The sequence below is a fragment of the Anomalospiza imberbis genome, chromosome 3, assembly GCF_031753505.1.
Source record: "Anomalospiza imberbis isolate Cuckoo-Finch-1a 21T00152 chromosome 3, ASM3175350v1, whole genome shotgun sequence".
Lineage (NCBI taxonomy): Eukaryota > Metazoa > Chordata > Aves > Passeriformes > Viduidae > Anomalospiza > Anomalospiza imberbis.
The window spans coordinates 12,149,156-12,161,980 of NC_089683.1; the positions used below are offsets into that span (position 1 = coordinate 12,149,156).

Below are 12,825 nucleotides of genomic sequence, written 5' to 3' on the forward strand. Positions count from 1 at the left end.
TAAATATTAGAGAACTGTGGAAGGTGACACAGAGGTGACACCCATAATTTTCTGTAAACTCATGAGTGTTGCAAACTATCCAGAAACTGCAGTTCAGAAGCAGAATAAGTACTAGGTCTGTTTGCTCTCCAAATGAGAGACACACGTCACATAAGGCTTGGCACTAAACATTTCAGAGTGAGTAAATAATTTCTGCTATCCCAAGTAGACTGTGTGCCTGTGGAATAATAAAAGCTGCTGCAGTTTCTCTCTTCTTATTTCTAGTTCTTGTTTATTAACAAAACATGAGAAAGAATTAAATATTAGATTGGCAAAACTGAGTTTCTAAGTGCCTTGAGACACTTTGTACATCAATATTTTACCAAGAGAATTATAATCTCAGTCGATTCTCTCAGATTGCTTAGACATGACATTCTAGACCTTAAAGCAAGTCACTCTGGCAAACTTTGCAAAATTAAATATGACAAAAAATGAGAAATGCTGCTGAGGGGCAAAATGTAATTTCATAATTTCAATTTTAAAAGTACATTCTATTCCCTTGGACAGAGACAGGTCTATGGATCCTTAATGAGTGAAACAAACAACAAAATAAAAAGATTCCGATGTTGCAAATACTTTGGAAGGCTAAAGAACAATTTAGATTAACCTCAAAAGCTTTATTGTTTCAGTAAGTTTCCAAGAAAATATGATCTATGTAAGTCTCATTTTAAAAACACATTCCTTGTCATATTTTCTCTCTTGGAAGAGACAATTATATTTACCCTTCACCTAACTACTGGGAGCCCACCCACTGAAAATATTTGAGCAAATCTGACAGGAGAGGTAAGAAAGGTTGTTTACTTGTGGGTTATATTGACTTTTTCTTCCCTCTGCAGTATTGAAAGGAGTGTTTGGAGGTTTCTGCCTTGCAAGATCAGAAAGCTGACAGAGAAGGGTAGGCAGTGCATTCATTATCATATTTTTGAGGTTGTTTGCTCTTGTATTCTTCCTGCAGTTCTTGAAGTGCACAGATGAAACACTGATATGATTCTCTGCTCATCCACATCTTTTTGCAGTGTCAGCCTTGCAGGAATATGGAAACAAAATAAAACCTCCCTCCAAAAAATCAAACCTGATAATGTTTCACAGCCTTTGTTCTATATATCAGGTTGCAGTAAATCTACTTTTTTTCTGAGACCCTATTTTATAGCACTGGCAAAAGCTGTGAGAATGGAAAAGATATATTCCCTCTAATACACACTGTAAACCTGCATAAAACCAGGGGAAAATTAGGTCTAAGAATAGTAATTCTTCTATCTATAAGGAAAGAAAAAAAAAATCCATCATCTGGGCTGTGAAAGGATTACCTGTAAGTTTTGTACATTTAACCTGATAATTATTAAATTTGTAGCTCACTTCCCAGGTCACCAGATCTGCATTCCAAAACCTAATTTTTTGGAATAGCCACCTGGGGTCTCTGACAATCTTCCAGTGCAGAACAGCAGATTGTTCATTCAGAGCCTGGACTTTCATGTCAGGAAAGGGAGATGGTAGCCAAAGGGTAAAACTCAAAAATACAGAATTGTTAACTAACAACAGCAACTTTGCCTTCCTCCTGCCCACCTGATATTTCCCCTAGAAATGCCTTATACTGTTGTAGTTGAAAAATTTCTGCATAAAAAAGACTGTTAATAAATTATTGAAAAGACATATTTCCCTTTTTTTTTTCCCAAATTCCCTTTCAGTTTTAGACAACTATTCTGTAACTGAGTTACAGAACTGTGCAGGTATTCTCCAAATACTTGAATACCTGCACTTAGAGCAGGACTTGTATGGTATTAGTTGAATGAAAAAGAAAATAATTTAACCAGGGCTATGCTGGTTCAGTTACAGCAGGATTTACATCTTCCACCAACAAAGACTGATATAACCTCCAAACACATGAATTGGGATAAATTTCTCTCCACTTTTACTATTACAGTCACAAAACTTCCCAAACTTAGTATAACTGACTAATAGCTCATTTTTAATTAAAAAGGGTTACTGAAAATGCCTTTTACTTGCTGTAGCATTTTTTCCCGTGATAACTTGCCTTTGAGTGTGAGGAAACAATCAATCAAAAATTAATCCCTAGCAGCAACAGATTAGTGAAAATAAATTAAACGAAAACATTGCCTTTTGAGTGAGAAAACTACTAAAAACGTAGCTTTTCAGGCGGAACAGGAAACATTAGCATTAGGCAAGCAGTATTCTCATTTGAAGATTATGTATTTTGTAAAATGTTTAAGACTGGCAATTATCTTTTCTGTATTAACAAAGCAACATATGTTAGAGGAGGTAATGCAAGGGTAATGCCTAGGTAATCCATAATCACTGTTAGAATTTGGCATAAATGTAAATGCTACAGCATTGACTCCTTTGCAGTTATTATTATAAAAAAATCAGTATAAAATTCTACATTTAATTGAAAAAATATGTACTAATTCTACTTTCTAGATGTAATTGTTTTCAAGGATTTTTATCTTTTGTGAACACCTTGCAAGACAGTCATTGGTTTCCTGATGAGGTATAGAGTTCAACATTAAAAACAAATGTTCATACTTTTAGATTTCATTTATAAATAGTTTATAATAAGTACCTTCTTAGAACCAATGGACAAATAAATGCCTTCTAAATAGTAATTCATGCTAAAAAACTGTAGCATACATCTGCATGGTGAATAAAAAGGGGAAGCTAAGTCTCTTTTTTTATTCTTTAACTTCACTGTTGTCCTTCCTGGTTGGTCCAGATTATGTGATAAATCTAAGATGGATTTTCAGGCTATCTGAAGCATTATATAGGGTCTTTTTTACCTCAGTCTTTAATAATACAGATAAACTTGGGCTGCTCAGTCCTCCAAGGACCACAACTACAGGAACAGTGATTTTTCATTTGTGGATGCTGATATTGTAAGGGAGCAGTTGCATCAGTTAAAAGCCTGATGGAATTCATCCCAGAGTACTGAAGCAGTGAACAGAGGTTACAGCAGAACCTCTCTCAATCATCTGCCCAAGGCCTTGGGTGTCTGGGGAGGTCTGCAACTGCATTCTGAGGTGTATTAAACACAGCATAACCAGCTGGTAAAAGAGAAAAAGAGGTGATTTTTTCATCTGTATTCAGTATTTGTGTGACTTTTTCTTGAGCACTCTTTAGTTCTGGCCCTCACAACTTAGGTAAAATATAGAAGTCCTTGAATGCCTCCAGAGGAGGGCAACAAAGCTGATGAGAGGCTGGAAGGAATGTCCTGAGGGCTCTGGGCTGGCCTGATGTGGAGAAAAGAAAACTGAGGGACAACCTCATTGCTCTGTGCAGCTTCCTGAGAAGGGGAGATGGACAGGGCAGCGCTGAGCTCTTGTCCCTTGTACCCAGTGACAGGATGAGTGGGAATAGTTCAGTGCTGCACCAGGGCAGGTTCAGACTGAACTTTTTCCTAACGAGGAAACACTAATTTCCTAAGAGGGTGTGCAAACACTGGAACAGGCTTCCTATGGAGGTCATCAGAGTTCCAGAGCTGTCAGTGTTCAAATCCTTAAGGACATACTTTAACTTCTGGAGAGGTCCAGGTAGTTGGACTGGATGATTGTTGTAGGCCACGTACAAAATAGTCTAATCTTATCTATTCTGATCTACTCTGTTCACTCACATTTGTCAATTGGTATTTGACAGAAACAAGATGATGGTAGAAATTCCTACTTTGGAACATGGGCACTTCTAGTTATACACTATTGCCAAAAAAGGAGGATCTTCTGTGTTTGGGACAGAGTTGCCATTCTGCAGTTCCTGATGCATGCTGAATTACAAGTAATTTTAGAAAAATATGAAGGTTGCTTGTCAGTCTCTTTTCATAAAATATCATCACAGAAACTGCATTTTATCAATATATACAAAACATTAAAGTAGTAAAAATTATCTTGCTCTTGATAATGCCAAAATTATAAAGCTGCATATGAAGCCAGGTAGACATCAACAGTCTCTATTTTGTCTCATGCTCCAAAAAGAATGCATAACATCCTATATATGACCTCGATTCTCTACAGAATATCTAGATCCAGCCAAAAAACCCCTGTATCTGCCATAACTCAGAGCTTGAAGGGTTCCCTTGGAATTCATATGGGTTTAGAATCAGCTGCCTAAGGTAAAGTGACATCTGTTGCTACTAATGTTGATAGTGCTTGTCCATATACATACATCTATAAGGTGTATATATATTGTTTAATTTTTAAGTCAACAATACCAATTCATAGTTCTTTGAGAAGAAAAGCAGCCTTAAGTTAATTATTCATGCATGATAATAAGTTTATGAACTGATAGAAAACAGCACTTCCTTGATGCAGTACTGAAAAACAATTTTTTCCAGAAATGTTTTTCCTGTAGAAATTCCAAGACCCAAGGAGTAGAACTTCAAACATAATTAGGTACTTAATCAACCAGACAGCGGCCTAGGAGAGGCAGAAGCTCCTCAGATCTTTCTCTTACTGAAAGATAAGTGACTAAATGTTAGCATCCTGTTAAAGCAAGGCATGATAGATCTTTCCCTCGCCAATGGAGGTAATGAGGCACTGCTGGAGGGCTGTTCATCTTGTTGGACAGACATTTCTCAGTATGGGAGGAATCTTCCTGTGCAGTATTTTATTTATTCCTTCCCTTCATTGATTCAAAAGGAAGCCTTTTAGCAGATTGACTAATTGATTCAAACCTTGAACTAGCATAATTAATGCCAGATCTCACCAAATGCAATGCTTTATCCAATTCTTAGAGGTTTTGGAGGAAAAAAAATTAAACTCCTTTACTTTCCTGTTGATATGTAAGCAGTGTGTGGAAACTATTAACTACAACAGACAAGTTTCCTCAGTGAGGTAGGTAGGTATTCCACATACAAACTTGGAATTAAATGAAATACAAAATGATACAACTTTGGCAAATATGCAGTCAGGTCTGAAATATTACCCTTTCTTTTGACCTCCATCCACAATGTTTTGTTTTCTATCACTAGCCCAGTGACTGTAAGATGTGCTCAATGATCTGCTCTAAACAAGGAACAACAGAGCCATTATCACAACTCTGTCCAGACAGCTGTAAAGAATGTGTCCAGTTCTGGCAAGACCTATGCACAGCTAGAAGATCCAGTTTCAAATTTTCACAGGTAATTCATTCATTATCTTGTTTTTCACCACTGTTTTCTAAAAGCAAACAGTTATTTCTTACTTTCTTGGTTTTCTGCAAATGATCTCAGATTTTATTAAGAGGGACCAATTTAATCAAAAACTTATTTTTCAAAGCACTATATAAGAACAACCAAATAGGAAGTGTTCCAAATATATTCAAGACATGAGAATCTCACTGAAACTAATTTTTTCTTGAACAGCAAGAGATTTTTCAAGAAAACATAATTTTCACATCTACAGATATAAAACATAAATTAATTGTTCTGCATTACATTCAGAAAATATGCACAATCTTTTTGCATCTTTAATTAGATTTCTGTTAGCTTTCAGAGTGTTGTTATTGCAAACGCCACAGACATACAGTTCATTTTATGCAACATTCATGAAATATCAGTATGAGATTGAACAAATGAACAAGTGTATTGTAGAGAGATTTGACCTCCAGTTAGTGAAAGTGAATATGATGTCTGCAGATATTTGGAACAACGTGTCTTTGCAAATGATTGGTATAGTTAGTGATCTTTTTATTGATGGTACTGATGGTTTGAGAGTATATTTATTTCTGTGTGACAATTATAAATAGTTGTTAGGGTTAACCCTGGTGGTCAGATAAGCTGCTTGTTCACCTCCCCCCCATCAGCCTCACTGGAAGAGGGGAAGAGAAAACAAAGAACAAATGAAAAAAATGTTAAAAGGTTAAGAAGGAAAAAACTAAAATAAAAATTGTTTGATAAGTGGTGGGTAAGTGGAATAAGAGAAAACAACAACAAAAAAAAAAAGAGAGAGAAGAAAAGGTACTCACCTATGGGTAGACTCTTGCACAAACAGTTCCTGAGAAAAAGGTATCTAATCATGCTAAACCTCTCTCTTTTCCCTTTTATTGCTTGTCAGGATGTTATGTGATATGGAATACATCTTTGGTGAGTTCAGGTAATCTGCCCAGCTGTTCTTCCTACCAACTGATTGTGCACCCCCAGTTTAAACACTGCAGGGGCTGAGAGAGAAACAAAGGACTTGATGCTGTATGAGAACAACAAGATCTGTCTGTCTGGACTTAATGCCTAAATAAAACAGATATAAATATTTTTTCTTCTCTTTCAGTAAAGGTTTTTTATTTTTAAAATGTGTAATGTTTTGACATTTGTATTAAAATCAAAGAGATGACCCTGTGACTAAATAAGTTGAATAGTTTATCTGACATAAACGTAATAACCCTCTTGTGGTTGTTACCAGGTTGGGAAAAGTACAATTTATAATCTCAGAAAATATACTAACACAAGTAAAGTCTAGCATTCATTGTCATTAAAAAGATGGCGGAAGTAACAGGGGCTATGGTAAATGTACTAAAATAATAATTACTTTGTTATGTTGGAGCCAACCCAACTGAATATATTATTTTATTTTACACACCAATAACTGATAAGGCAGGTCATAGGATTGGAAGTGCAATTTCAGATCTGGCAATAAAATGACTGACAAGAATGTAGTATATCGACTATGAATAACTGCATAGTACGTATTATGAAGATAGAGTCAGAAAGAAAAGGACCACATAAACAGTCTACATTTTTAAGTGCTTCTCTGGTCAGAGAGTGAACAGTTTTTCATGGAGTCTCAGGCTTTCAGAACAGAGTGTGAGACATAAGATGCCTTTATTTTAAGAAATATAACAGCTGGCAATAGACAAAACCCGTGGATTACTTTCTAATTGTTGCCTCATATAACACAGCCTGGCAACGTGGATGTCCTACTTTGTGTATTCATTTATTCAAAATTTCCCATTCTAGATACATTTTACTAGTTAGAGTATTGAATACTTATATCCTATATGGGGAGTTGAGCCAGACTATCTCTAGAGGCCCCTTCACACCCAATTCATTCTATGATTCCATTTATTTACTTACTGTTTCTTAACAGTCTGTTAGAGGTGCAACACAACCTTGCAAGTGACCAAAACTAAAAGCATTTCTAGAAAAAGACCAAAACTTCCTAGATTACTTAATCTTTCTGTTTTAACCAGCAAAATTTTCCTTCAATAAGAATATGACTTCCAACATCTGCATACACATAAATTAATCTACTTTTTAAAAAAAAAAATTTCCTCCTTGTAGAAAACTGAAGTGTCAAAAGCATCAACAATACCAGTTACATTCTAGGGCATCTTTGCATGTTTTGCCAAAGATAATTAAACTGTCCTGCTTCAGCCTGTACTTCCTAGTGACAATGTTCCACTTGATTTTCCACAGAAAAATGTATCTGACTAGAGGCTCGGAGGAAGGAGCATTCCCTTCAGTGTAACACTTGTCTCTGTCTCTATATACCTAGAGGAAAAACAGCAGAAACCTCCATGAGGACCCTGGAGATGCATCTGGAAATTTGTTTTACAGATTACATATGCTGATGGCCAAAAAATTCAAGTGACTACATACTGTTTTAGTTATATATCTCCAGACTAAATCAGAAATCCTTGAAGTTTGCCCTTGACCTTGAGCAGGGAGGCAGAAACATCTAAATTAAGAAAGTTCCTATTTTCTCATAAAGAACTCTGTGTTTTTCTTTATTACCATTCATATCAAAATCAAGAAGATCATTTGATCTCCTATTTTAGGCAATACCTTCTGATGCTGACATGTTGATATTCATGCGCTATCATCAGAAAAAAGCAATTTACTGAATATGAAAAACTACAAAATTAAAAACCCCAAATCTATGAAAAAAAGGGTAAATGAAGGTCTCATCTTGGAATTTTAATCCTGGAAAACCAATTTTTCTTATCTTTATAATCCTTTTGAGATGTAGATATAGTTTTGTAAAGCTTTAAATCTGATAAACAATGTCCACAGTCTGCTGATGACATGAAACAGCTGACAGTCATTAAAATGCAGGAGATGCAAAGATTTCTGATTCGATTAGATTGTTCTGCACACCCAGATTTGAATACAGGGGTGCATGCTGATTTGTAATACTCACACTTTGATTAAGGTTAAAAATGAACACCTAAATTTTTAATATATTTATGCATAAACACATAGAATTATTTTTATATGCATAGGTAAAGACTATAAATATAAACTATTAATTACACAATTCTAAGTGGAATAAGAGTCTGTTATGTAACACTAGCCCTTCTTTTGACAGCTAATTGAATGATCCAAGAATTCAATTAACTGCTTGAGTGCACTGGGTATCACAGATATGTTTATTATCCACATGGCTGTTGGATATTAAATAAAAATCGAAAATGTATTGATCAAATAATTTTACATACACCCAGGGGTTTTGCTTAGCCACTCTTTATCTTCCTTTGAGACTGACTGCTCTGAGTGTGAGCAGTGTTGGTGTTTCTTCACTAATAAACTGTTTCCTATTGCTTGGATGGATGCTGCCATTTCCACTGAGACAGTGTTAATTACCAGTGTTAAGTGAAATGTCTTTTCATACCAGAAGTTGCAGCTACTGCAGCAGAAGGACAGAAGATACTTTGGAAGACCTCCCCAATTAAGTTCTTGGCTACTTTCAGCCCTACATGTCCCATGACATTTTGCAAAGCACAGAGAGGCCTTAGCTTGATTGCCCAGCTGAACTGTAAACATGAAATGAGATTTGGCCTCATTTAAACTCTTCTGTAGCCACAGTCTACCATGTACAACATTAGGTTTATCTGCAGTGAATAAAAATAACAAAAATGTTCAGCTTTAAATTTGGTATTTTGCTGAAAAATTCAGGTTATGTAAGGTGGGTTTTTTTGGAAGGGAATCAATGACTATATTTAAGGTATTGTCAATACTCCCTGTTAATTCTAAGCAATTTTGCAGTGTATAATATTCAACATATTTCATTCAACATATTTCCCCTTTCAGGAAAATACTTACACGTGTGGCCAGGTACAACCCACTTAAGCATAGCTGAAGGCATTTAAGCACTGTTCAGAGATAATACTTGCACTGAAGATGTAAACAGAAAAACAATGGGGAAAAAACACATTGTGGTAAATTTTTGCTTACAAAGTCAGTGCAGAAAATAAATACTGCTCTGAATTCACACTTAACAAAATCTCTGGGAAAATATGCATATATTATGAAATATTTGAAGGAGGCAGACTACAAAGCAAGAAGGAATTAACACTTGATTTTAATTACAGCTATTTGAGTTTTACTTTGAACACTTCACCTTTTGCTCTCCCAGGCTATACAAAAAGGGTATTTGAATTTTGCTCATCATTAACTTGATTTTTGAAGAGAATGTGATTACCCTGGAGCTTTTATGGCTAGTGTATAACAAAACAGGAATTTTGCACTCATGTTTGTAAAAGGCAGAGTGCTAGATGAGCCCAAAACAAACTCACATTTATCAATGGCTCTAAATATAGTTTGTTGACAATCTGTTCTCTGCATGATCCTCCAACACCAGAGGCCAACAGAAGCTGTTGCTGGTAAAGCTGAAATATATTTATGCAGAGCAAGGTCAGATGTTGCTGGCAGCATATTTCTCCTCAGGTAATGTTGCCAGAAAGCTAGAAAAGATTGAAAACCACTGACTGAAATCGAAAACTTTTCTTTTTTTAATGTACCTTCTGCTTCTGTACCTATTTCAATATCCCTTCCAGCTAATGGGAAATCAAAACAAAGAAGATCAAAGTTTAAGGGCTCAAACCCTAGTTGCAAGTCTTCTGCTGACTAAATAGGACCCAGTTTTTTCATCATAACCTAAACCAATATTTGCTATTTGGTAGTTCAGAAGCACAATCAGAATATTTCATATTTTATGACTGAAGGATGGATGGTGAAATTCAAGATAATGGTACACAGCTGGTGCTTGGCAGAGACAGCTGTTTTGTTCTGCCTAATCATGTGTAATAAAACAAATTGCATGTGGAGGAAAAAATTCCCAAACTTTTAAGCCATTATACTGATATTTGGTATACAGGGAATTAGCATTTGTGCTTGCTATACAATTTCACCCCAAACTAAAATGCAGTTTACATTTTCTCCTTCACATCATAACCATATATTTGCCCCTTGACATGCAAATTAAGAAAAATATCTCATTTATATGTTTTAGCAAAGATAAGTAAACCTTTGGGCTGTCTCAGAAGAAAAGGAAAGAGAAACTTGACTGATGTGATCACAACAGAAAAACAACAGGTTTGCATCTGGTCTAATGTCCTAGTCCCTGTAAATATTAAATTCCATAGCATTTAGATACATGTGCTGCTGTAGGGTACTATTAAAACCTTCTCATTACTGCTGACTGTATTCAGCAAATTTTCAAGTGTCCATAGATCACCTCATTAAAATGCAGACAAGGACTACAGACCTTTGCAAGATGGATAAACAGGAGCCACAGGTTTAAAAGAAAAATAAAGTTTTGGATGACATGGATAACACAAGTTTTATAATAACAACTGAAGAGAATAAGAACTCATTTGAAATAAAAATATGGTACTATTTTCAGTATTGTGAAGGACTATATAAAACAGCAGAATTGTGGGTTTTTTCCTTTTTTTTTTTTCTAATATCCTAGAACACATATCTTTTTTTCCTCCCATCCTTATAAAGAGTATTAACCACACAGATACATCTACAGATGGATTTAAGTACAGCCTTTGGGAGGTTGCTGTCTTGTGTGCACATATAACTAATCCATGCTAAGATTTTACATGGGATGCACCACTGTGCCTATAAAAATTAAGGCAATCTAAGCCCTCACTAAGATGTCATTAGCACATTAATGAAATAGTTGTCTGTTTAGCTTCCTGCCCTGTTTGCCATTTATCTGCAACATTGTAGAGACCTCTCTGCCCTGCCTTTTGTTCCACACAAGACTGCTCTGAGCCACTGCACAAACCCCTGTGCAAGTGTGCCGTGCTTCTCACTTTATTCTAAGAGGGCAAGTCAGATGAAGGGGAGAGACAAAGCTATTATCCTTCTGCACAGGAGGCCAAGTGAAGAAATATTAAGTAGCTAATATGAGGTTTCACAAGAAAACTTTGTCTGTCAGAAACTAAATATAGATCACAAAACCTTAATACTCTGTCTTCCTCACAGGACTGCAATCTCTACTGGTACCCATAAGTTCTAAGATGCTTTGATGTTCTGTTCTTGCTATGGGAAATAACAAAACAACATTAAATACATTCAAAAATGTATTCCAGATTCAGTATGGTTCAGGCATGAAATCTACTTCCACAGGAGGTTAGATCTGGATCCAATAAAGCATTTAATCACTGCTATAAGGACAAACAAGAAAAAAAAAAAGGCTTTTGATACTAGAATAACTGGCCTGTTCAAATCTGGGGTTTTTTTTCCCTATTTGCATGGCTTCCCAGAAGTGGTATAATAAAGTCTCTGATCAAAGTAATTAAAGATTCTAATTAATAGGGAAAAATCACATTTACATATGATATCACTCCAAATTTCAATTAATTGCACTAGATGAGAAATTACTTCAAATTCTCTTCCTGACAAGCTGCAAAAGTCATTACTAACTAAGTTAATTTTTTTCAAACATGATATACTGATAGAAAAGTAGAACTGTCATTATTCTAACGCCAGATAGCAATAAAATTTTAAATTAAATAATGTGCATATGACAAATCTTTCATACCTAGGAGTGAGTTTAGTTATCAGCAATGGTTCTGTAATTTTTTCAGATAACTCTTGAATAGAGAATCCAGATCCACTACTGGAAATCACAATGCTGTTCCTTGAGAGTTGAAACAAATAATGAATTATTTGTATTTATACACTTACTTCTACCATCACATTTATTTACTCACCATGGGGTCCCTGGAAACACTGTAAACTCATTTCCCAAAAAAATGGGATCAGTTCTCTGCACCTGTGGACAAATTGTCTTTACAGGATGTTGTTTATAAAAATGACCTGTTCAGATATTCAGGGATCATCCTTTCTGCTTAATAAAATGAACATGTAACATATGAAGATTAATTTGTCATTGCTTTTGTTTGGGCTTTCTATCAAGAAAACTGAAATTAATCCCCTGTCAGTTATAATCCCCCCTACATTTCCAGACAATCCTTATTCATTGATGGAATTTGAGGCAGACCAACACAAATAACATTTTCTGTCACTACTTATGCAAGTCTAACAGACTCATTCACATAACTTATTTTCTGGGCCTGCAATTAATCGAATTTGATTGAAGTCACATTATTTTCTAGCTGTGTAGTTTCTGAATGAAACACTGATTAATTGTGATCCATGATATGTTTTTACTTCTGATTCATGCTCAACCCAAGATACAATTTACTAGAAGCTGTTCCTAAGCAATGATTATAGGAGACTGGAAAGATGTAAGGGGTCTGTCTGTTCTTAAGCTCTCACAAACCATCTATCACATCTCTAACACCTTAATATTCTGTGACAATCTGCCCCAAGCATGTGAGTCTTCCCCGATTAAGAGACCACGACTAGTTTTCTGATCTCAGACAATCACTCTAAATCACCCTAAATTGCACCACAGTCAGTGGTGAGAAGAGGATAACTTAAAACAAGATTTTTCTACCACTGTCCCTTTTAGGTTAAGGGAGATTCTTGTGATTGGTTTAGGCTTTGGTCTTGAAATTACGTAAAATAATTTATTTGAGACTACATATGTTCCACTGCAGTACCCATAGAGT

The 12,825-nt window shown here is 35.5% G+C and overlaps 1 long non-coding RNA gene across 1 annotated transcript; it reads left to right on the forward strand.

The window, feature by feature from the left end:
- Positions 1-507: 507 nt before the first annotated feature.
- Positions 508-12,127, forward strand: LOC137470274 (uncharacterized). Its single transcript, XR_010996982.1, has 2 exons — positions 508-822; positions 11,836-12,127. It is a non-coding gene; the product is annotated as an uncharacterized lncRNA (long non-coding RNA).
- Positions 12,128-12,825: the final 698 nt, after the last annotated feature.